Source organism: Podarcis vaucheri (genome assembly GCF_965113315.1).
Source record: "Podarcis vaucheri genome assembly, chromosome: 5".
NCBI classification, from domain to species: domain Eukaryota; kingdom Metazoa; phylum Chordata; class Lepidosauria; order Squamata; family Lacertidae; genus Podarcis; species Podarcis vaucheri.
In genome coordinates, this window is record NC_138763.1 from 97,133,154 (window position 1) to 97,158,539 (window position 25,386).

A 25,386-nucleotide genomic window follows, 5' to 3' on the forward strand; every position below is an offset into this window, starting at 1 on the left:
GTTGGGGTGGGGCAACTGGTATACCTGGAAGTCCGTGAGCTCCGTAGAGTTGCCTTGGTGCGTTGGGCCCCAGGACCTGGGGCTCTTGGATTGGTCATCTGATGCCTGGCGTCGGGTGGGCCGAGCTCGACACACCCGGGCGATATGTCCCAATTTTCTGCACTGCCTGCACTCTGCGTTGCGGAAACGGCAGGTCCTCCTCTCGTGACTCTCCCCGCAGCTTGCGCAGTTTCCTCCTTCTCGTCGAGGCAGCTGTGGTCTGTGCGCTGCTTGAGTGCGCTGCTGTACTCGGTGCACCTCCTCCCTGTCAGATCCTGAGTCGTCGGTGAGGTCTTCATGGTGGACCATCGGTTGGGGTGGCAGGCTTGGCCGTGCCTCTTGCGTCGACCTCTCGGCAGCTTCCGTTGCCAGGGCCTCCTCCAGAGCGACCTGGAACGTTAGGTCCTTCTTGGCGTAGAGGCGTCGTTGCAGCTTCTCATCCTTCAGGCCACCGACGAGGCGGTCACGAAGCATGTTCTCCAGCTCTGAGAAGTTGCAGAACCGGGCAGCTTGGCGGAGAGAGGTCACAAACCCAGTTATGGTTTCCCCAGGGGCTTGCCGCTTTGCGTAGAAGGCATTACGACGAGCCACCACTGAGGGCTGTGGCGAAAAGTGCCCCTTCAGCTGTTCCATTATTGTTTTGTATGGAACAGTAGCGACGTCTTCAGGTGCAAGGAGAGCCCGGGCGATTTCAAATGTCTCCTCTCCGCAGATGCTGAAGAATATTGCCCTCTTCTTGGCGTCTTCTTCATCGGTGACCCCTTTGGCTTCTAGAAGGAAGGTGAAACGGGAGGCGTACGCTTCCCAGTCTCCAGATGCTGGGTTGAACGGCGAGAAGCTGCTGTCGGTTGCCATTCTGAGTTCCTTGTGTCCCGGAGCTGAAGCCTGGATACACGGTGCGAGGCAGCGGTGCGTCAGGTGGCGGTGCTGCGGTGCTGTGTGTGGCAGTCAGCTCAGCGGGATCCCACCTTCGTCGCCAGTGAAATATACTCAGAGTCGCAAAGTGATTTCATGCTCTTTATTCAGCTCATAGTGGTGAGGAGGAATGAATGGAAGTCCCCTCAAAGTATCTGCTTATGTACATTATTTACACAATGGGCTGCACATGATTGGTTAATTCTGGAATTCTACTGTAAGCCAATCAGGTTGTGGATTCACTTATATCTGGAGCATGATTGGGTGGTTCCTGCCAACCAATCATACTGCTGCATTGTTCTTGGACCAATCAGACTGCTGCATTCTGAATCCTATTGTTCTAGGACCAATCAGACTGCTGCAATTTGGATCCTATTGTTCTAGGACCAATCAGACTGCTGCAGTTTGGATCCTAGTCAACTCAGTACATAACAGAGCAGGTGTCTTTTAATTTCATGGCTGCTCTCACCATCTGCAGTGATCATGGAGCCCAAGAAAGTAAAATCTCTCACTGCCTCCATTTCTTCCCCTTCTATTTGCCAGGAGATGATGGGACCAGTGGCCAGGATCTTAGTTTTTTTGATGTTAAGCTTCAGACCATATTTTGCTCTCTCCTCTTTCACCCTCATTAAAAGGTTCTTTAATTCCTCCTCACTTTCTGCCATCAGAAAAAAACTTCCACTGGGAGTTAGGCCCTTGTGTTAACAGAATGGCCACAACCTCTCACATATAAACCTTAATCCCACTTAATTGTCTTCTCTCCTGGCAAAAATCCGCATCCTTGGGGGATAAACTGACTGAAATCAACCCCCCCCCACACACACCATATAGATTTTTAAGGACAAGAATTTGGTAGAGCCCAAATGCCTCATTCAAGTTTTTAAAAGTGAGGTTCCGACAATCTACTTAGCCGCAACAACGTGGATATAAATTTAGGGCAGCTTTGAAAGGGGAACGGCTGCTCTCTGAGCCACAGGAAGTGCCTCAGCCCTGTGGGCAAATTATCAGGGTTGCAAATGAATTATCAGCTGTGCAAGTTCAGCATCAGGGTGAGGCCAGGGGCAGCTGGTGGCATTTTCACTTGTGCATTTTAATCTCGCTGTTTCCCCCACAATAGAACTTGTGCAGCATTTATTTAAGGAAATGCAATGGTTGATGGGGGGAGAGAAAACTTCTCTTTGTCTGACCCATTGCTTTAATTTAGAGAAAGAAGCGTTGTTATTCTTATTCTTATTTATTAAATTTGTACATTGCCCTCCACCCGAAGAACTTAGGGCAGTTCAAAATAGAAATAGTGAAAAGCCAAAGCCGTTTTTATTTTTTTATTGCTGTGGAGGGAAAAGGAAAACTGCGTTTAACTGGAAACAGGTGTTCCGTCCATTTTTAACGTTTGTGTGTATTTGTTTAGTTATACTTTTTCTCCCCAATGGATGTGTAGGTGTATTTAATATATGAATTAAAAAATGTATGTCACATGTAATTTCTAAGTGAGAAAATGGAGTCAAATATGTTAGCAAATCATAAAGGTAAAGGGACCCCTGACCATTAGGTCCAGTCATGACCGACTCTGGGGTTGCGGCGCTCATCTCGCTTTACTGGCCGAGGGAGCCGGCATACAGCTTCCGGGTCATGTGGCCAGCATGACTAAGCCGCTTCTGGTGAACCAGAGCAGCGCACAGAAACACTGTTTACCTTCCCGCCGGAGCGGTACCTATTTATCTACTTGCACTTTGACGTGTTTTTGAACTGCTAGGTTGGCAGGAGCAGGGACAGAGCAACGGGAGCTCACCCCATCGCGGGGATTCGAACCACCAACCTTCTGATCGGCAAGCCCTAGGCTCTGTGGTTTAACCCACAGCACCACCTGCATCCCTGCAAATCATACTTGGACCCTATTCCCTGCAAACTCTTACCCAGTGCTTTTTTTGCTAGAAAGATAGGTCCCGCACTCACCATGAAGTTGTTACAGTAAGCGCCACACTTTTTAACAACAAACAAAGAGGTCTGGTACCTTTGAGCATCCCCTGGGGAAAAAAGCACTGTTTTTACCATGGGTAGGCAATCTAAGGCTCAGGGGCCGGATGCCGCCCAATCGCCTTCTCAATCCGGCCCATGGACGGTCAGGGAATCAGTGTGTTTTTACATGAGTAGAATGTGTCCTTTTATTTACAATGCATCTCAGGGTTGTTTGTGGGGCATAGGAATTCATTCATTTTTATTTTCCCCCAAAATATAGTCCGGCCCCCCACAAGGTCTGAGGGACAGCGGAGCGGCCCCCTGTGGGAAAAGTGTCCTGACCCCTGGACTTTTTACCCTATCCACAGATAGGTAGAGAATAATTGGGTGACCCCCCTCCGTGTGGAGACAATGAGATTCTGTACATATGTAATGAATGACACACTTTCCTAAATAATTGCTTTCTCATCTCTCTGACATGCACTCGCACCCCCCCATTTCTCCCTCTATTGCGCATGTGTGTGCACAGACATTATGTTGAGCAAGTTGACAACACCAATGCTCTGTACTAAGACATGCCGGGGGGGGGGGGGCATCAGGAAATAAGAGGCAAGCCCACTTTAGACTCATGGTTATCCCAGTAGTGATGTATGGAAGTGAGAGCTGGACCATAAAGAAGGCTGATCTCCAAAGAATTGATGCTTTTGAATTATGGTGCTGGAGGAGACTCTTGAGAGTCCCATGGACTGCAAGAAGATCAAACCTCTCCATTCTGAAGGAAATCAGCCCTGAGTGCTCATTGGAAGGACAGATCCTGAAGCTGAGGCTCCAATATTTGACCACCTCATGAGAAGAGAAGACTCCCTGGAAAAGACCCTGATGTTGGGAAAGATGGAGGGCACAAGGAGAAGGGGACGACAGAGGACAAGATGGTTGGACAGTGTTCTCGAAGCTACCAGCATGAGTTTGACCAAACTGCAGGAGGCAGTGGAAGACAGGAGTGCCTGGCGTGCTCTGGTCCATGGGGTCACGAAAAGTCGGACATGATTAAACGACTAAACAACAACAACAGCCATATGGACCAGACGAGTGGACTGTTGTCCAACTGTCCATGTGCAATTTCAAGTCCACACTTCAGACGTTCAGCCGCCACCATGTGCATACAGTGGCGGACCAGAGTCACGACAGCAGGGTTTATTTCATGAGAAAACTTGAAGACTGCTTGCTCAACAAAACTGAAATACCTCACCCTCCAATGGTAGGGTGTTGTTCCAGATGTATGAGTGATGGAATACCCCAAAAGAGTTACATATATAGTGCAGTGCCCCTGCCATGCACACACACAGACACTAACACCAATTTCTGTCAACCTGGATGGGGAAAACTAGCTTTGGAATGGGATCGATGCAGCAGGCTGGAGGAACTCGAACCATCATTTTCTTGTGATCCACTTGAGTTTAGACGATGGTCCTGTATGAATACTTTACCTGCAACTTTGCCTCTTTCAATTACAGTGTTGACAAACTATTCTAATTAGCAGAATCTTATTTTAAATGAAATCTTTATTAGTATTCCAGATGGAGCTTTATAAGCCATGGAAATGTTTATTGAGTACACTCAAATATTTAATATGAACACTGACTCATCCACAGAAGAACTGAGTCATACTGTGCGTTTTATAAATCAAGATGTTGTGAATAAATAGGTGACTTAATTTGCAGCAGTTGAGCAGAATGCTGGGGTCTGATCCTGGCATCAGTCGGTTGCTTACTGGAAAGTGCTGGGAAACTTTTCAGCAGAATATAGAGGGCACATTCCCTCAGGGTGCAGTGATGGCCAAGGTGGAAAATTCAGCTGGCAACACCCGTTTTTACTAATTAATACGGGCAATAATCCACTGGAAAATTCTGCGCAAGGTTCATTGAAATGAATGAGATATTTTACATGGTTTTCATTAAGTTCAGGGAAGAGTGTTTAGGACAAGTTCCCAGTGGATTGCGCCTCATGGGTCCAATCTGTGCATCTTCCTTGTACTAGCCTTGATGTTGTGATACCTCTGCTAAAACAAAGAGAGGATCCCCAATTGGGCAAAAGAAAACAGTATTTATGAGTATACAACCAATATGTGAAATGAGCACACACACAAGTGACAGCCACAATACACCCACACCCACACCCACACCCATAATCCAATTGTGACATTTTCAAAAAAGAAAATTATACAAATAATATACAAATACTGTGATGTGACTTGAGGTCTTATATAGGGTGATGGAAATCAGCTGTCAACCTATAATAAGGTGTAATTCTCAAAAAAAAATGGCTATTACTCTTGAGTAGAACAATTGCCAAGAAACTTGTATCAGTTGGAAGGGTCAACGATGATCATCTAAGTCCATCCCCCTGCTATGCAGAAATCTTTTGTTCAATGTGGGGCATGAACCCACAACCCTGAAATTAAGAGTCTCATGCTCTACTGACTGAGCTATCCCAGCTGTTATACAATTCTTTAATTCTTGGACTTAATGTCCTCCAATGCAGGAATTTCAGCTAGAGCATTATTGACAGATGGCCATCTAACTTCTGCTTTAAAATCTCCGGTGAAGGAGACTCTACCACCTTCCAAGGGAGTCCATTCCACTGTTAAACAGCTCTTGACAAGCTTGATCCATCTTCCATGTGACAGCCCTTTATAGCTTTGCAGCATCCTGCTCTTTTTTCCAAGATGATGAGAAACCATTCATGAGCATTTCAGCTAAAAATCCACCTAACAGTTACCTTGTCAAAAGCCTTACTGAAATCAAGATCCACTACAGCTTTGTTTATGAGAAACTCATGCTGGGTCTTCATAATCACAACATCCTTTTCTAAGTGCCTGGTGCCTTCATTATACACCTTTGGGCGCCAGACAAAAAAATGTTCCTTTTTAACCAGGCCTTTGGTTGACCTGATCAACATCATATACCCTTTGAAATGTGGCTCTTTTGGGGGCAGGGATGTCATTGATTATTGTTTTTATTTTGATTTTATATATTGTGATCTTTTTGTGAACCACCCTGAGACCTCTGGGTATAGGGCGGAATATAAATTCAATAAATGAATGAAACCAACCATTTATTATCTAGGACCTTTCCTGGTACTGACGTCAAGCTAACAAGTCTGTAGCTACCTAGATCTTATTTTCCCCCTTTTTAAAAAAGATGGGGACAATGCATGCCTGCCTCTGGTCTGCAGGGACCTCACTTGTTCTCCAAGAATTCTCAAATTTCCCATTTTAGATAATATGGATATAATGTTTTTTGTTATTATTATTTCCTTATCACCCAGGCTTTTCTAGATGACCAGGCTAGACTTGCCAGATGCTTAGGCTCAAATGTGATCTTTCAACCTTAACATTTATTGCAGGCGGGGATGTTATTTCAAGACCGGATTACTGCAATGCTAAGTGAACTTCGTCACAACTTTGGCGGGTATGGCCTTGGGTGGAATCCTTTAGTCTTTTCTTCCCTATATTGGGGGGTGGGGCGTGAAGTGGTGACTCACCCCCCTGTGGCGGCGATTCCACGGGTCCCCCTCTTAAAGGGGTTATATATATGGGTGTCACTGGCCATACACTGAAAGGTCATCAGTGAACTACCCTGCGTGCGGGGATATGGGCTGGGCTGGGCTGCCTACTACACTTACGTCTCGCAGATCACCCCCATATCCATAGCTGTCAACTTACAGATTTGAAAATAAGGGACCAGCAGCCTCGAAAATAAGGGATCCGCAGCCAAAATAAGGGATTTTAGTCAACCAGCAGCCAAACGAAGCCTCAAGCGGTGGTTCCCACAGTGCAGCAACCCGGCAAAGGGGATGCAGCAAGGAAAACCACCGTCACCTCTCCGCTGGGAAGTGCTGAGCAAAAGTGAGTCCCCAGGCAACGCGGCCGATTTGATCGGCACAAAGCATGCAAGCTCCACCTCCCAGTCGTTCTTAGACTCCTTATTGGGTGAGCAATACCAAAAGGACTGGAACAAATTTATTTATTATTTGAAAGAAAATTGTACTTATATGAAAACGTTTGTAGCAGTAACGTGATATGTTTTGTAATGAGGAATTAAGATGCTGATTTATAAACAAGAATGTGATTTCTTAAGGCTAATATATGATAAAGAAGTGATGATGAGAATGCGATAGATATGTTAAATGTTATAGGGATGTCAGAAAGAGAGACGGAAGGAAGTCAAAGCTCATTTTGAGCAAATAATATAAGTTGTGAATATGTGTGTGGAATTAAGATGAAATACAGAAAAAAATCAATACAAATTATGTTTAAAAAGCCCCCAGAAAGTGCAGTTAGTGCTGAATGCTGCAGCACGATTGCTGACTGGGGTGAGATCTTATCAGCATATGACACCTGTGTTTAGAGATCTGCATTGCTTGCCAATTCGCTGTCAGGCCAAGTTCAAGGTGTTACTATTAGTATATAAAGCCCTTAACAAATTGGGACCAGTTTACCTGTGATATTGCCTTACCCCAGATATGCCTACTCTACTGCTTCAATCTATGAAACTGGCACTATTACAGTTGCCACATAATATGCGTTCCGCATTTGTAAGAAATTAGTCTTTTAGTGTGGCAGCACCTACTGGAATCAGGCAGGCACCTTCACTGAACGCTTTTCAGAACCTGCTAAAAACATTTTTGTTCCTGTGTTCATTTGTTGATATGTGTTTTGATCTGGTTTTAGCTTATTACTGCTTTTTATGTTTTAAAAATTGTTTTTACTTTTTAAAAAATCAATTTTATGACAGGTTTTGAACCTGGGATACACTAAAAGCGAAAGCTAATATCTAAAGAGGGCAAAATAATCAAAAGGGAAAGAAAAGAGAGAGGCAAAACAAAGAATAAAAAAGAAACAGAGACACAAAGCTCTACATTCTGTCAGCCTTCTATCTTAATCTTCATTTCACAGACACAAATCAACGTCTTCCCAGCTCCCACCTGGGACAGCTCCCATCTTTCTCAGCCTCACACCCTGAGAAAAACCACTTTGTCTCTCACACAGATCTCTTCTATCAATCTTCTCTCTGTATGTCTCTTCATATCATACGATTCGTATCATACTTATAAATAACATTAATACAAAACTATCAAAAAGTAAACAAGAACCAAAAAAACAAAAAAGAAAGATGAAAGAGAAAGAAGAGGTCCTTCTACTCTCCTATCTGCCAATTATATATAATACAGTTATATTTGGCAAATTGCTTTTACTGATAATTTTATAGTTTTATTCTCTTCGTAAACCACCTTGACATTTCTTTAATGATCAAGCAGCGTATGAGATTTATGGAATAATAAATAAAATAAAGCCACTCTCAGTTCCAGCCTTAGCTGTGGCCTTGTTAGGAAATGTGTAATATCCTTTCCTTTTATCTTCTGAAATTTGACGTCTCCAACATAGTGGTGCCATTTGAGATGATGCAACCTTCCTAAAACACCTGCTAGCGAGCGCATCAAATCTTTTCTTGTCGGCTTGCGTAATGCTCCAGGTCTTTGCAGCACCAGGGCAGAGCTGACACCACACAGCTGTTACCAGAATCCCATCTTTTCATTTTGCGAACATGTCGCTACCTCACACTTTCCCCTTCGGTTCATCTGCATCACTCTTCAACCTTGGCCAGCCATGCCCTCGATGTCATCACACTAAGTAAAAGAAAACCACTCCCAAACTTCTACTGGAGAAATGGGAGAAAAATGCTATTCAATTCACATTTGAAGACAAACCTACCAAATTTACACTTAGCTTAGTTGGTTAGAGCCTGGTGCTGATAACCCCAAGGTTGAAGGTTCGATTCCCATATGGGAGACTAAATGATTCTCAGGGTCCCTTGCAACTCGGCAATTATATGAAGCTAAATAAAACTCTGTCTCTATTAAACTTCCCAGTATGTGAACTGAAATATAGCCACCCTTTGAAATTTGCACTTTTCAGAATCTCGTAATTCAGGTCAGCAACCAAGTAATGTACAGAAATAAATAGGGCCAGGTAAAGGGTGCATAAAAATGCATAGATTTGTGGAAATTACAAGCAAACATGGAAGATATTGGGGGGAATTGCTTTGCCAAAAGGTGTTTATTGGAAGTAATATGCACTTCTAATATGTTAAAAAGAAGAATCAGAACAATTTTTATTTGCATCAACCACTAGCCATAGAAATAAAATATAATAAAATAATAACATAATAACATAATAACATAAAAAATTAAAAAATAAAAAATAAAATAAAAAATAAAATAAATAATTAAATTAAATTAAATTAAATTAAATTAAATTAAAATGTACTAAAGATAGACGTAAAAACTTAACTATAGAAAATCCATTTTGGGGGTTTACATCAATGATCAAATAATAGATCTTATTCTAACGTTGATCTTAATTCTAATGTTATTCTTATAGATCTTATTCTAATGTTGAGAAATTTTCATGAGGATTCTTTTCAAAATGTATTGCAAATTGCTGCAGAAATGCAGAGAAGAGAATTTAAGATTGGGGGAAAATGAGAAAGTGGGAGAACCGAGACTGACCGACCCCAGGACTCCTACAAGATATTCACCAGAAACTCGTATAATGATGGGACAGAGTATGAAAATAAAGTGAGAAATGTCTGGAGTAGATAGACAAAGGGATCGAGCAAGACTTACATATGATAAAAACGTGTGCCGTATTGAGACCACACCCATATTTTGAGTTTAGCTATTTTGATGTAACAGTAAAGCATTACAAAAGAGGAAGAAACATAGAGAAATATTGGTGTGCAGAATTAATTTCAGAAAGAAAAAAATACTGAATATTTTAATATATATATATTTTGATTGATTTTTCCTATAATTCACAGTGTAGAGCAACAACAGCATGCAGCTTCCCTCCTATTCCACACATTTTCACATGAGAATTTGACAGGACTGTGAGGGGACAAAATAACAATCCGAACTAACCCTTTGGTTAAATATCTACCTGATATTGTATAAAAATATAAACATAATTTAAATGTAATGCTCACTGCCATGTTTTTGAAATGTTTCCCTTGTACTCCTTGTTGAAACAATTGTAAGCTGCATCCTAGAATGAGAACTATAATAATAATTTAAAAAAATTATTAATTGTGCAACTTATTTAATTATTTTACAGATATTTACAAAAATACACATTTCTTAATATTCTAAATCAAGAAGGTCTAAGCAAATATTCAAACTTTATCCCTGACAAAATAAGACCGGCTGTCAAGAGAGAAATTGGCAGCCCAGTTCTTTGCATTTTTATTAAGAAGAAAGTTCTGTTATGTTGGCCTCACTTGCAAATCAGTCAACACAGAATTACAGCCTTTAGTGTGAGTAAATATCTAGATGCCGAATACATGTTTATGCATACGTATTAATGCAGCTACGCAAAAAGTTCCTTGTTGTTCCGTTAGATAAATGCTGAAAGCTCCGGGCAATACCTGCCACAAATTAGTGAATAAGCTTTTGGATTCTTCAGATTGAATGTTATGCAAAACAGTAGCTCCAACATAGGGTAATCTGTAGTTTGACCCCAATATTGGGCTCTGCAAGCTACAAAACTTCCAGGTTCCCCTGTTTTAGTTGTTCCTTAGAGCTCTTTCCATCGTGAACACGTACGTCTCTTTTAAGGCAGAGTGATGCAGTAAAGAGAAACGTGGAACTTGCAACTGTACATATAAATAAATTTTGATAGAATGTAGAACTCTTCGGTCAAATAATCTGAACAGAAATCTGAAATTTCAGGACAAAAAAAGCCTTCTGTGGGAATGCAGTCATTGAGCTGTGAAAAATGCTTTCAAAAGCACCAGTTTCGATTCCATTAAAAATAATAATAATCCTACAGTCAATCTTTAATATTACTTTCCATCAAGTCTGGACTCTCCATATTCAGGATATTAACATCAATAACTGCATTTTAATATTATGCTGACTTGCTCAAATATGTCTAGATTTATTCTGGTTTTGTTCCTGATAAAGTAATACCCGTTTGTAAAGAGTTTACAGTAAAACATGACAGCTGAACGAAACTACTGCAAAATATATTTTGAGGTATTTCTGTTGTTTTATCTTGATCAAACCCAAATCTTTGCCTCCTCAAAAAAACTGGAGAAAGACTTTCCTCTAAGCAATTTCAGCATTTACTTGCCAATTTCTCAACATTTTCAGCTTAGTGACAACTCCAAGCACCTATTTCTGAAAAGAAAAACAGGATCCCTCACTCAATAACTTTCCCATCATTTAATTACTTGAGGTTCATAGGATGATTCCCCAGAATATTAATATTAATAATAATAATAATAATTTGAATATCTATGCTGCACTTCAACTGAAAATCACAGTTTGGTTTACAATATAAAATACCATAATAACAAACTAAATCGATACCCCCTACACCTTATTATAATAGTTTTTCTATAATTGTATAGCTGTTACTTTCTGAGAAATCAACCCAACGCTCTCAATTTGAGCCTAGTTATTCGGATAGCAACCACATCGGATCACTGGAGTACAGCGGGAAAATAAGGGGAATTTAGTAAATTAGGACTAAATTGTTGGCCCCCAATACTTAACCAGAGAGCTAAAAAGTGCTGCTTCCACTACCTTTAGTGAAGATTGTTTGAGACGGAGTTGATTATTGTTTCCCTATACTCTTGATCTATGGAGCTCTCTTATCAAGATGGAAAAGCTTCTGTCAGAGCAACATACACGTTCCTAACGAAGGCAGACGCACTAATAAAATAATGCCGTGCTTATATATGTTCTGTCAGTCAGATGTGTACAGAATTATACATAGATTTCTATGATCAACTGCATCTTTCTAGGTCGTCTCGTCAAATACAGTGATAAATTGGGTTGTGGCCTTTTTGAACGTGCACCATTTTGTCGTTATCCTTTTTCTATTTCCCCCACTCATATATGTCATTAAATTGCTGATTTGTTTTCCTGATGTATAAATTATTAAGAAGTGAAACAAATAAGAAAAAAGAAGTAATATTGGGGGGGGGGGACTTGCTTCTAAATAATTCTGGAGCCCGAACAAAAAATTAACTGTTTCTTGGGGCTTTCAAGCAATAGTTTGAAGGCTTTCTAAGTATTTGTGTCTTCTTCATTTGCTGGGGCACGATCTGCTAGAGTTGTCTTTTATTTGTTTTTTGGGGGAGTTATTCGGGGGGTTATTGATTGGGTTTATTGTAATGGGTTTTAGGACTTGTAGTAAGTTTCTTTTAGTCATTCTAGTGTTTAGAGTGCTGTTTTTCTAGAAAAACAGGTCCAGAGCTACCACGAACTTCTTATTGTTCTCTTAGAATGGCAATGGCCCCCACCTGAGGTGTCGGAACAGCTCCCCACATTAAATGGGGGCGCCCTTTGCTCAGCCCCCTGGACCCTATGCGGCACCATTAGCACAGGCTTGGCTTTCCTTCTCCAGGTGGGATACCTGGAGGTCTCCGTCTACCTCAGCCAGTTGCCCAATCCTGCCTGGGGAGGCGTTGCCAAGGTGATCAGGCCAGGTAGGGGGAGGGACCACCCTGCCCACACAATAGTGGGAGGATCTTACCTGGGAATCGTCAGTTGGCTCCAGAGCTTCTCCCACCTTGCACACCCTCAGTTAAGACTTCTTTTAGAGGGACACGGGTGGCGCTGTGGGTTAAACCACAGAGCCTAGGACTTGCCGATCAGAAGGCCGGCGGTTCAAATCCCCGCGACGGGGTGAGCTCCTGTTGCTCGGTCCCTGCTCCTGCCAACCTAGTAGTTCAAAAGCACGTCAGGTACAAGTAGATAAATAGGTACCACTCTGGCGGGAAGGTCAACTGCATTTCCGTGCGCTGCTCTGGTTCGCCAGAAGCGGCTTAGTCATGCTGACCACATGACCCGGAAGCTGTACGCCGGCTCCCTCGGCAAATAAAGCGAGATGAGCACTGCAACCCCAGAGTCGGCCATGACTGGACCTAATGGTCAGGGGTCCCTTTACCTTTACCTTTTAAAGACTTCTTTTGCAGGTTAATCTTTTCTCCACAGGTTCACGGGCGCTGCTACGTCAAGGTCGCTGACAAAAGGCAAGTTTGCCTTTCCCATAGCAAAATGTCACAACTTTGGTGGTATCAGGACTTGGGCAGAATCCTTTAGTCTATCTTCCTTAAATGGGGGTGGGCGTGTAGCGGTGACCCACGCCCTCCTTCTCTTTGATACCAGGGTTCCCCGTTAAAGGGGTTTTGAGGGGAGGCTTTGGCCGTACGCCTAGAGGTCATCCCCTGCGATGGCAGCGTAATGGGGGCGACTCTCTCTGCTTGAACATATGTTCTCCAGAGCCAGCCCATCCCCCCCCACTGGATAACCCTGGTGTTCCCCAGAGCCCCGGCGGGGGACAGGGAGGGATAAACACCCAATGCCTGAGCCAAGGTCTACCCACATCTGAAACATAATAAAGCTGTGGACAGTTTTAATCCCATAGCACGTTGTCTTGAGTCGTTATTCCACACGGGGGCCGCCCAGGGTTTGGGGGACTCCGCCTGTCCACACAAAAAAGCCCTGAATGTTTATATAAGTTGCTTTGAGTCATTTTTAGAAGTGAAGCAACCAATAAATATAAATGATTTATAGAACAGAAACTTTTTGAAATTCTTTTTAGGTAATAAATAACTTCCTGGTTCTCCAGACCCTCCATCATCTTGGTCACCAATAATAACAAGAACAACAACAACAACTTCCTCGTTCAAAATAGCAATTGGATCAGTCTGAAATTCACCTTAAGTTCTTTCTCCCTCGTCCGAGGTAGCAATTCTGCGCACATGAAGCAAGTCAGTGTCGGTTAAGTCGCCATGACGTTATACCAGATGCAACCCCCCCCTTCATCAGTGCTTCTTCTTCTCTGCTGAAGCCCAACAGAGGGAAATTACCACTCACCCCCTCCAAGAGGTGGGCGGGGTTTGTGACACCGCACAGGGCTTCCCGGGACCAGGGTGCCACCCACCTTGGCTACAGGGTGGCCATCGCCCCACCCCCATCTTAGCGGGCCAATGGGCTGCAGGCTGTGGGCGGGGCAAGGGCTGGAAAAGGGCTGATCCTCCTCTGCCCAGGCTCACATTGTTTTCTTTCCAGGTTCTCCCACCCAACCCAACCCAAAATATAACACGGTCTTCTTGGGCAGACTAACTTCAGGTTACCATATTTTTTTCAATGAATCTTGGGACACTTTTCAACTTCAGTAGGAATGATAGGATTTTGTCAGGGGACTGATTTGTAAATCTGGGGACGGTCCCCGGGAAATGGGGACGTCTGGTGACCTTAGGCCAGGGATGGCCAACTCCCAAGACACTGCAGTCTACTCACAGAGTTAAAAACTGGCAGGTGTCGGTCAAAGTTGGCCCAGGTCAAAGTTGTTGAGTTTTTTTTTAGGAAGGAAAGCCCTGCTTTTTGGGGTTCAGATCAAAATTGTTGAGTTTTTTTGGGGGGAGTCAAAGTTGTTGTTGAGCTTCTTTGGGGTGAGCCAGTGATCTACCAGTGATCTACCACAGGCGTCCAGTCATCTACCGGTAGATCACGATCTACCTGTTGGACGTGCCTGCCTTGGGCTAACCTCTTGATTCCTAGGTCAGTGGGTACTGCTACGTTCACAAGATGGTTGCTGTGTTCAGAACCGGGAAGGAATTTCCCCGCATTTGCAGGTTTTGCCTTCCCCATAGCATTTCGTCACAACTTTGGTGGTTTTAGGCTTTGGTTGGTATTCTCTATCTTTGAGATGGGGGGGTAACGTCATCATGCACTCCCACGCAGCGGCGTTCGCAGGGCCCATTAAAGGGTTGATTGCGGGAGTCACTGGCCCTGGTGCGGCGGCATATACAGTACTTTTCCGTGTACAGTGGTGCCCCGCAAGACGAACGCCTCGCGAGACGAAAAACTCGCAAGACGAAAGGTTTTTTCGTTTTCGAGTTGCTTCGCGAGACGAATTTCTCTATGGGCTTGCTTCGCAAAACAAAGCTTGCCCCCGCACCCCGGACCTCTTTTGAAGCAAGGGGCGGCGGGGAGAAGATCGCTTCTCCCCGTTGCCAGCCCCGCAATCTCCGGGGACAGAGGGGAAGGCACGTGCACGCCTTCCCCTCTCTCCCCGGACCCCTTTTGAACCAAGGGGCGGCAACGGGGAGAAGCGATTCTCCCCGCTGCCCCTTCCCTTGCTTTAAAACAGGTCCGGGGACAGAGGGGAAGGCGCACGGCGCTTCCCCTCTGTCCCCGGACGGTCTCCATAGGAACGCATTGATTGATTTTCAATGCATTCCTATGGGAAACCGTGCTTCGCAAGACGAAAAACTCGCAAGAAGAAAAAACTTGCGGAACGAATTAATTTCGTCTTGCGAGGCACCACTGTATAAGACTAGGTTATTTTATTTAAAAATGATGTCAAAAAGTTGGGGTAGTGTTATACACGGATAGTGCATTTGTGGGGATGTTGGATTGATTGGTTGCTGCCACGAGTCGGAGATTCTCAGCAGCTATTAGGCATGTTATTGGTGGGTGCAGCAATGGCAGGTGATGATTGACTGCCGCTGCGGCAATAGGGCGGGCGATTGACGGCATTTGCGATGTGTGCGATTGTCGGTGTAGCTCAACAACTATGGGCAATCCTCTCCTCCCCCCCCAAAAAAAGCTCAACAACTCTGGGCAACCTGTACTTTCTAAATTGTCCCCCCAAATAGGGTGCATCTTATACATGGGGGTGTGTTATACATGGGAAAATACGGTAGGTCAAACTCCCAACTTTGGCGAAGTGGGAGGGCACGCTGTGTGAGTTCACGCTTTACAGTCCCCTCCCACAACGCCTGACTGCCCTGCGCATCCTCAGCCCCTGTCGGGTATGAGAGGGATACCTTCCATGGCATAAGGTTCTTACACCTGAAATTCAATAAAGTTGTGGCCTAATTTAAACCCATTCATTGTTGCCATGTCTCATTCCTGGTGGGTAGGCTCCGGGCACAGGGTTTAGCTTGTGGGCTCGCAAATAGGTTGCCCAGTTGCTGACTGAACTGAATGGGCTTAGGATGCAGCCTAAATCCCTCCTCTCCAGTCCTGCCACACTAGGGCTGGATTTAGGTTTCAAGAGGCCCTAAGCTGCTGAAGGTAATGGGGCCCTTTATATGTCCAGCTGTCCTTGGTCAACAACAAACTGTCACTGTTTTTGTGTGTTGAATATATGCTATATGGTAATTTACGGACCTAGTAGGTATCTGAAGCCATCTGCACATAACAAAAGACATTTTATTTTTAAATTTTAATTTTTATCATCTACAACACTGTTTTATTTATTTACAATGTACAGTACATTGATTATTGCTTTCATTTTATGGATCAACGGTCTCGTTGGATAGTAAAATTCATGTAAAATTGCTGTTTTAGGGGTTGTTTTTAAAAGACTGGAACGGAAAATCCTTTTGCATTCCTTTGTATGGGAAAGTGTGCCTTGGTTTTGTGGAACGCTTTGGTTTTGGAACGGACTAAGTTTGAGAACCAAGGTACCACTGTATATAGAAATGAGCAAACCAGTGATATTTTAGGGAGCAGGCTAGCAGGCAGGGCCATTACTTATATCACAGGAGCCTACACAACACAAAACACTGTTGCTGTATGGAGGTTTTATTTTATTTGTTTTTTTATCTTATATTTTGGAAATGTACATCCAGGTTTTTTTTCCTTTAAATTTTTTTGGGGGCCCCCAAGAGAGTGGGGCCCCAAAACTATAGCTTGTTTAGCTTATACGTAAATCCGGCACTGTACCACACCACGCCCTTTGGGGGGACTTACGCAGACCTCGACTCAGCTGGCTGAAGAAGAAGAAGAAGAGTTTGGATTTGATATCCCACTTTATCACTACCCAAAGGAGTCTCAAAGCGGCTCACATTCTCCTTTCCCTTCCTCCCCCACAACAAACACTCTGTGAGGTGAGTGGGGCTGAGAGACTTCAAAGAAGTGTGACTGGCCCAAGGTCACCCAGCAGCTGCATGTGGAGGAGCAGGGAAGCGAACCCGGTTCCCCAGATTACGAGTCTACCACTCTTAACCACTACACCACACTGAACCTTGGTGAGCTCTGTCGAGCAAGTTCTGTCACTGTATCTTTAGCTGAGCCAGGGTTAGGGATTGACTTCACCCCAGCAGAGCCTAGCTGAGCTGGAAATCAGCAAGCTATGTCAGAGCGCCATTGAGTTGTAGGGTTGCTATTGGTTTCTCCCCCCTTGGAATAATGAGCAATATTATAGGAGCGGCAGTTGAGTGTTGGTCAACACAAAGTCATTGGCAGCATTGCCAATAATAGAAGACTAGCCACGAATTTTTCACAGTTAGTAATACAATATGAACATGGGTGTTATGCTACTTAATTTTTATTTTAACTAATATTATATATGGATGCATGCAATGTTTTTTTCTTTAAAAAAAACGTTTAAGGGTACTCTCATTTTCCTACTCATATTGAAATACTGCCCCTCAATGATGCCAAACCTAGATGCGTACTCCACCCCACCCGGAAAAAAGCCCCGGATGCATGTACAAAATGAACATACAGTATAAAATCATACCAGCGACATACAATTTAACACTTAATGAAGTGAGGCCAGATCGTTTCCTGTTTAAAGCAAGAAAATGAATAGTCCTGACTTTCAAGAACAGGAAACCCAACAAAGCCTCCGAGCAAGAATTTTAACCTTTCTGTCCATTTGATAAAGTAACAGGCTCAGTGTGGATATCCGCAAGCAAATTAATTCGGGTTGATGGATGGAATGTGAAGTGGCAGAATAACTGACAACACATGATTTAGAAAGCGTATTTCTCTTATAAAAACCTGTTCAAAGACTACGATTTCAGATGAAGATTTAATTTGTCACCTTTGTTCTTCTGAAACTGATTTTGTATTTTTTATATTTTACTGTATAGGCTACTTCTTAAGTGGCTGGTTGACTGTAATAAACATTTGCTTGCTTGCTTGCTTAAAATGTTTCATTTTTAAATCCCAATAAATGCCATTGATAACAGCTGTTTAATGAGCACATTATCTTTATATATAATTGTGTGTGTATGTGTGTGTGTGCGTGTGTATAATTTTATTTATTTAGTGGTCTAATTATTTGCAACCTCTATAATTTTCATTCTTTACCAGACTTCCCACCCACTCTTTACCATAAGATCCCAGAGTTAAAACCATACACTTCTAAATTAGATAAAACAGTTACTTATTTACTTATTTTTATAGTTGTAAGTAAAAAATAAGTGAGACTGTTCTGGCCAGTAGAGAATAGTAAAAATTCAACAAAAGAGGTGGGCCTTAACAAAATACCTTAACTGGCAATGGCAAAAAGGTATACTAGACCACTTCTGTGGGGAGAGAGTTCATAATTTAGGGGTGAATGGATAACCAGTCTCAGCCCCACCCTAATCATGTCTCCTGAGTTCAATGAGACTTACTTCCAGGTAAATTTGTGTGGGATCACAGCCTTATTATCTTTTAAACATCACCAAATATGCAAGAAATCTGTCCTCTTTTGCTATGTTTGTGTTTTACAGTGTGTATCTTTCTCCCATTTTGCAAATCTACCGATCTCTCGAAATAACAGTTTGCACCTATTCTTCACCTATTCTTATATTTACTACTTCAAAGTATTCCATTGGAATTATTATGTACTGTAGAGAGAAGACACTTAGGTTTGTGTGTCGTAAAAATAAGTCGTTTCTTATTTTGTGAGCTACTTTGTACCTTGGTAGTCAGCACTTAATTTTTTATAAAGATATGGTTTGTGATTATAATTGTTTCATCAGCCTATATTGTTGTCCTTAAGAATACAGGTAATGATGAATATGTGTCTGTAATATACATATGTCCCATTTAATTTATTGGTTGTAATTTCTGGTTCAAGGCATATTCGATTTAGGGGCGATATTTGTACTAAAAGATAGGCAGCTGGAATCAGAAGATGAAAGTAGAAGCTACTTTTGTTACAGATCAACATATGATTATAATGTAGTCTAAGTTATCACATAAATTAGTGTGATCATCTTGGCATTTTTATGTCCTTAAATATTTGGGAATGGATGTCAAAATATCTCCTAAAAACGCTACTATATCTTACTATAAAAAACTATTGTAATAATAGAAAGCAATTAATATAAAATTCAGCAAGAAGAATTAAGGAGGGCAGTCATAATAATTGTGAAACAGGAGGCTGCAAAAAAGTCTACAACTTTTTGATGATTTTCCTTTACGTGGAGGCTGAATATTTAGAATCTGAATATTGCAATGCTTGGTCTTAAAAAGAAGAAGAAATAAAGGAAAACCCAGACCCACCTTAGGAATATTGAGATTTAAACGACAAGGAAAAGGGGGAGAAATTATGGCATCTAGAACTAAACAGAAAGATATTCAGAAAACAGCTATGAAAAGAAAACAACTTTAACCAGTGAAGCAAGCAAGGTTTAAATATTCTAATAAAGGGTTTCACAGTTCATTTTGCCTGTGAACATAGGTCAATACTGATATGTGGCAACATGAAGCTATAAGGAGAAAATAAAAGGTTTTCAGAAGTTTCTTGGTAAAAAGTCTTTCTTCAATTCTATTCATTAAGTTGTATAGACATGAATAAGGACTGCAAGTTCAGATGCTCAGACACATTAGATAAGGAAACATCATTTAACATTTTACTGGATCGGTGATGAAAAAATATTTTCTTGAAACTTATGAAAAGTAAATATTTAAATTTTCTGAATAGGATTTCTTCCCAGAATTACAGTAGCATTCTAATGAAACGGGGCATTTTAATAGCTGCAGAGCAACGTCTGGATATTATAAATGTGTGATTTTATAGCAACAATGACCTCAGATGAAGGGGCTTACGAACTGTCCTTCCAAGCCAAGATTATGTCAAAAACAACCCAAAAGAGATATTTTGATGATGAACATGTATATGCATGCATGCCTGAGATCATTATTTTGGATAATGAGGTAACCAACTTTCCTGGGAGCAGTTACCTGGCCTGCAATGTAGAATGAGCGTAAAATATCAGCGAAACCAAGACGCTTTCACTGGCCATGTGAACTTTGCTTTCATTTAAATCATGCATATTTCTCGAAAACACAGTAACAGTGCCAGAACTTCAGAGTCGTTCACAATTGCTGTAACTAAGCTTAAATGTACTGGAACATTGAACTCTGAATCAGAAGAATTAGAGTGGGAAAATGGTCTGGAACATTTTGCATTTAAGCTTCGAAACATAACCATTTGCAGTGGCAGAACACTGCAGTGCAGTTTCCTGCACTAGTTGCCATAAACCGGTCCCCAATGAAATTTAAAATTAAATAGGCGAAGGCTGGAAGAGAGTAAATAAATGCTTGAGCAAGTTTGGTGAGCTCAGTAGACTGATGCTTCCACAACGTGAAGCCACATTTTCCCGCTCCTCAGTCCTCATGTTAGTCCTCAGCAGTAAAAGAAATTGTACAACAGCAGCAATTGGGGGTGTTTTTTAAACCAGACCTGCTATTTGGGTGATCGTTTTAGGCTACTCAAAACTGTATGTGATAAAAACGTTTTCTGAGGTTCTAGCTCTTGTTTCTGATATACAAGCTGAAAAAAATGCAAAACAAGCTTTTGAAATATAACTGAACGATACGAGTATGCATCTATTCTTTTTGTGGGGCTAACAGAAAACAGTAAACAACCCCCCCAATAACAAATAATAGTAATAATTGCAATTTAAAGTGCTCTTCCTACTCATGCATTAACAGCGCTGGCTATAAGGTTTGGTTGCCTATCATTAAGCAAGTACAAAGAATCCTTTCTCGATAGAGTTATTTTGCCCACTGCAAATTGACTGGCAGTCTCCGACGTTAATAAATCTGATTACATGGATTCTACAAAATGCACTCTCCACCCTCAGTTGGCATTTGTGTTAGGTCAGACATTCTAATCTTAAACAGCCCAGGAATTAATTCAGTTTCTCAAAAAGCCAGCTACCATGGTCAGCGTCTGCCTAGGTTTTCTGTGAGCTTTCCTCACATCCCACTAGCCCTGGGTAATGATCTGAAATGTGGCCACAAGTTATTGCTCCAAATTACTCATGTGTGCTCACAAGCAAATTCTTTCCTGTTTGTTGGGTTGTTGCTCGCATTTCGGGACACAAGCAATTCTGAATATTGATTGATTAGGGGTCAGCAAACTTTTTCAGCTGTGGGCCGGTCCACCGTTCCTCAGACCATGTGGTGGGCCGGACTATATTTATGAAAATCCTCAATGCCAAATTTGACGCAGCCTGCTATTCTAATTACAACTGTAAGCTTGGGAAGAATTAAGTAACTAGCATGAACAACAGGTTGAAAATAGGCTGAACATGGTAGTTCCCATGTTTGAGGTTGCACTCCTGCCGAAGGAGCAATTTTGTAGCTTGGGGGTAACTCCTGAACTCATCTCTGTCTCCAGAGTCCCAAGTGTCTTCTGTGGCTTTATATTATATTTGAAAGACAACTGTAAGCAATTAACATCATTAGCAGGGTTTTTGTAAGATGAAATTGCTACCTATTCAGGTTGAGTAATTTTAGGTAATGATACAACAAGGATAGGAAATGAAACGAGATGTAAAGTTTCATTTTGTAAACCATCGGCCGGGAGGGAGAGAAGTCGTTGGGCTCAGTTGAGCCAAAGAGATACAATAAGAGGGTACGATGTTACGTAATATGATTATATGTAAAAATCATTTATTAAAAAAAGACAATGGAACAGACCTCCCCCCTCCCCCGCAAAAGTGTCTTCTATGGCTAGGAGTGCCTTTTACCAGCCTCGTCTGGTTCATCTTTGATAAAGGGATAACTTGTGGGTTTAATCTTATTCAACATTTGCACCACTAACCTGCAGAAAGATTAAACGGTAAAGGGACCCCCTGACCGTTAGGTCCAGTCGTGACCGACTCTGGGGTTGCGCGCTCATCTCGCTCTATTGGCCAAGGGAGCCAGCGTACAGCTTCCGGGTCATGTGGCCAGCATGACTAAGCCGCTTCTGGCGAACCAGAGCAGCGCACGGAAACACCGTTTACCTTCCCGCCGGAGCGGTACCTATTTATCTATTTGCACTTTGACATGCTTTCGAACTGCTAGGTTGGCAGAAGCAGGGACCGAGCAACGGGAGCTCACCCCATCACGGGGATTCGAACCACCAACCTTCTGATCAGCAAGCCGTAGACCAAGTGTCCAAACTTTTTTCAAAGAGGGCCAGATTTGATGACGTGAAGGGCCATGAGGGCCAACCAAAGAGCCTACCAAAGTTGTTGACCCTTTTTTTAGGATTGAAGTTGTCCACAAGGGCTGGATTAAACCGATTTGTGGGCTGGATTAGGCCCCCAAAACAGACTTTGAACATGCCTGGATTAGACAGTAACCTAATCACAGCCGGATATTCTTGTTATTGCTATTTACCATTACCCATTACTTGTAAAAATTATATAAAATGAAAATGCTCTATGCCAAATTTGACGCAGCCTGCTGTTCTAATTACAACTGTAAGCTTGGGAAGAATTAAGTAACTAGCATGAACAACAGGTTCTCTGGAGCTAAAAAAGACAGAACTAATTTGCCCTTGCATCCACCCAGTGGATTTTTTTGGTTTCCTTTTAATCATTGACATCCAGTTTGCCACAAATCATAGGCTACCACAATTTAATAAAAGCTAGCTGCTTAAAGTCATGGAACTGGTTCCACAGAAGTTTGGGTGCGGGCCAGACAGTAACAATAATCTGCAATATGTGAACAAAATGTGATTTGATTCTTTGAGTGAGATGCACTTTGCTGCAACTTACAAGCAAGGTGGGAAAGCTCACCGGAATAAGGAAGTAGTTCATTGTGATACTCACTTACCTGGGAGTAAGTAGCCACGGTTGGGATTGTATTGTAAATCACAGAGGAATAACCTACAGTATGTAGAGATTTCTGCCTACCAAACACTAAAAAAGGAAAGGGAGGGGGGACCAGCAAAAAAATCTGCTGTGCTTCAAACATATCACATTATTCTGAGGACCAAATCAAAAAGAAGGAAGAAAACAGTGTTAGTATGGTTTGTAGAAATGAGGGGGAAATTTGGTTCATATTAAAATTGAATCTACCTAAGTTGTCCTCAAAACAATACATGAATTAAAATGCAGCTATCTTTTGGAACTTGCACTTCTCTGAATTTTGCTATACAGTTTTCTAACCAAAATCTGTGCATATTAGGGGAAAGTGCATATAATAATAATAAGAATCATAATAATAATAATAACTACCATCCTTCATCCATAGATCTCAGGCTATTCACAGCATAAAAATACAAGATAAAACCACAAAATACAGAATAAAAACAAGAACAAACCAAACCAATAACCAATGAAAATGCATATATCAGTGAAAATAACTTACAACATACATTATATTAGGGGAAATTGCTTGCAAAAATGTGCATATTAGAACAAATGGTCAGTAAAATGTTGACTTCTAAAAAAAGACAACTTTCACAAATAGCTACAGAAATGTGGTAAACTGAATTTAAGATGAGAAATTGAGAGAAGCAGAGAACCACAGATTTGTCCATCCCTAATTTGAGAAACATTTCTCTGCCACAACTGACAGCATTGTGTAATGCGATGCATGCGCTCAGACTGCTTGGAACACCTGAATTTGTAGCTGGCTTTCGTTTTGTTACAGAACAGTAAAGTCCTCTAAGGGCTTCTCAATACTTACCATTGCTCTGAGTTTCTAGGCAGGTCTGGGATTCCCAGGTTCCATGTCAGAGCTCCCCCGGTTCCTGCTTTCCTCTGAAAACCCACTCTTGACGACTGAATCGGAAAACCCAAATTGCCATTTGCTCTGATTCAGCAGTGAAGATTAGGTTTTCCTGGGGAAAGCAGAGGGGAGAAAACAAAATAAACGTGTTCAGACACGGATCAGGAAAGTGCAGGCGTGTACCTAGAAAGCATTGGGCAAAAGGTAATTGTGGATAAACCCAAAAACAAGTAAGTTGGGGGGGGAGGAAAAATTCCATTTGTTCCACTGGGAAGCATCAGGGTTCCAGTGTGCAATATTCACAGATAGCCTGCTTTTTGCTTTCCTAAAAGGCGAAGCAGTGTGTTAGTATATTTCAGTGCAGAGCTGTGAAGCATAGGACAACATTTCATTTAACAAATATGTTATATGACTCAGTCCTGACTGAGTGTTCTCTGGCCCCGTTCTGTCCCAGATTAAAACTGACTCAATAAAAAAATATGACGTCCCAGGTTTTTCCCCCCTCATTCAGAGAACAAGCTACTAGTACTAGTCATTCTTATAGAGAATATCAACAGGAACTCTAATCATCAGGGTCTTATATTCTGCAATGCATAACTCAAATGCATGTGAGAGACATCATTTTACTTCTCTATCCGTAAATTATGAGCATAATAGCAGCAGAAAGTGACAGTTTAATGAGTAACATGCTTTTAAACGACTTTCTTCCATCTTTGATGTGTCTATTTCACTGTAGTCAGCAGCACAATTGCAAACACGCTTTCCCTTTGACTGCTGACCGGGCAGGAAGGCATGGGGTTTTTAAAAAGGTGTTCTTAGCATTGTTTATTAATAAATAACATCATTCGAGTCTGTTGGCATTGCAGCATTGCACTGATAAACACACGTATTTCTTGTGAAGCAGTGTTGAGAATGCATTGCGCTGCCCAGATTAATACTGATATTGCTAACAGTCATGATAACATGTTTGGGGTTCCTTATTTTTGGTGGAGTTGCAGGGGCTCCCTTGCAACTCTAGGATTCTATGATTCAGGATGATTCCCTGTGTGCTCTGACTTAGCAGCCCCTTTCCTGCTACCTAAGATTTTTACCTGGATATGCCGAACGACGGAACCCAGGATCTTCTGTTTACACTCTACCATGATTTTTCACATTTTCTGACTCTTCCAAATCATCACGCTGTCATCTTTTCAAATACAAACAGCATGGTTTAAGTTTTCGTATTTTTGCAAGCATGGCAGTTTTCACTCTACTTTCTGCACCCGTAATCAAGAGACCTGAGTCAAAGGGGGAAGGGAGAATTCAAAAAACGGTAGACCGTTGTGAAAGTGACCCTCTGTAGTTTGCAAATATAAAGTTTGTAGATTTGCGGTCTCCTATTTCACAGCCGTACAGGAATGTAACTTTTAGGAACTGTCAACATATTGGCTGGGGTATCAAAGGTGAGCGCTGCAAATCCATGCATACATACATACATACATACATGGTGAGAGGAATGTACAGTGGTGCCTCGCAAGACGAAAAGAATCCGTTCCGTGATTCTCTTCGTCTAGCGGTTTTTTCGTCTTGCGAAGCAAGCCCATTGACGGATTAGAGGATTAGCCCTATTAGCGGCTTTTAGCGGCTTTTAGCGGCTTATCAGCTTATCGGATCAGC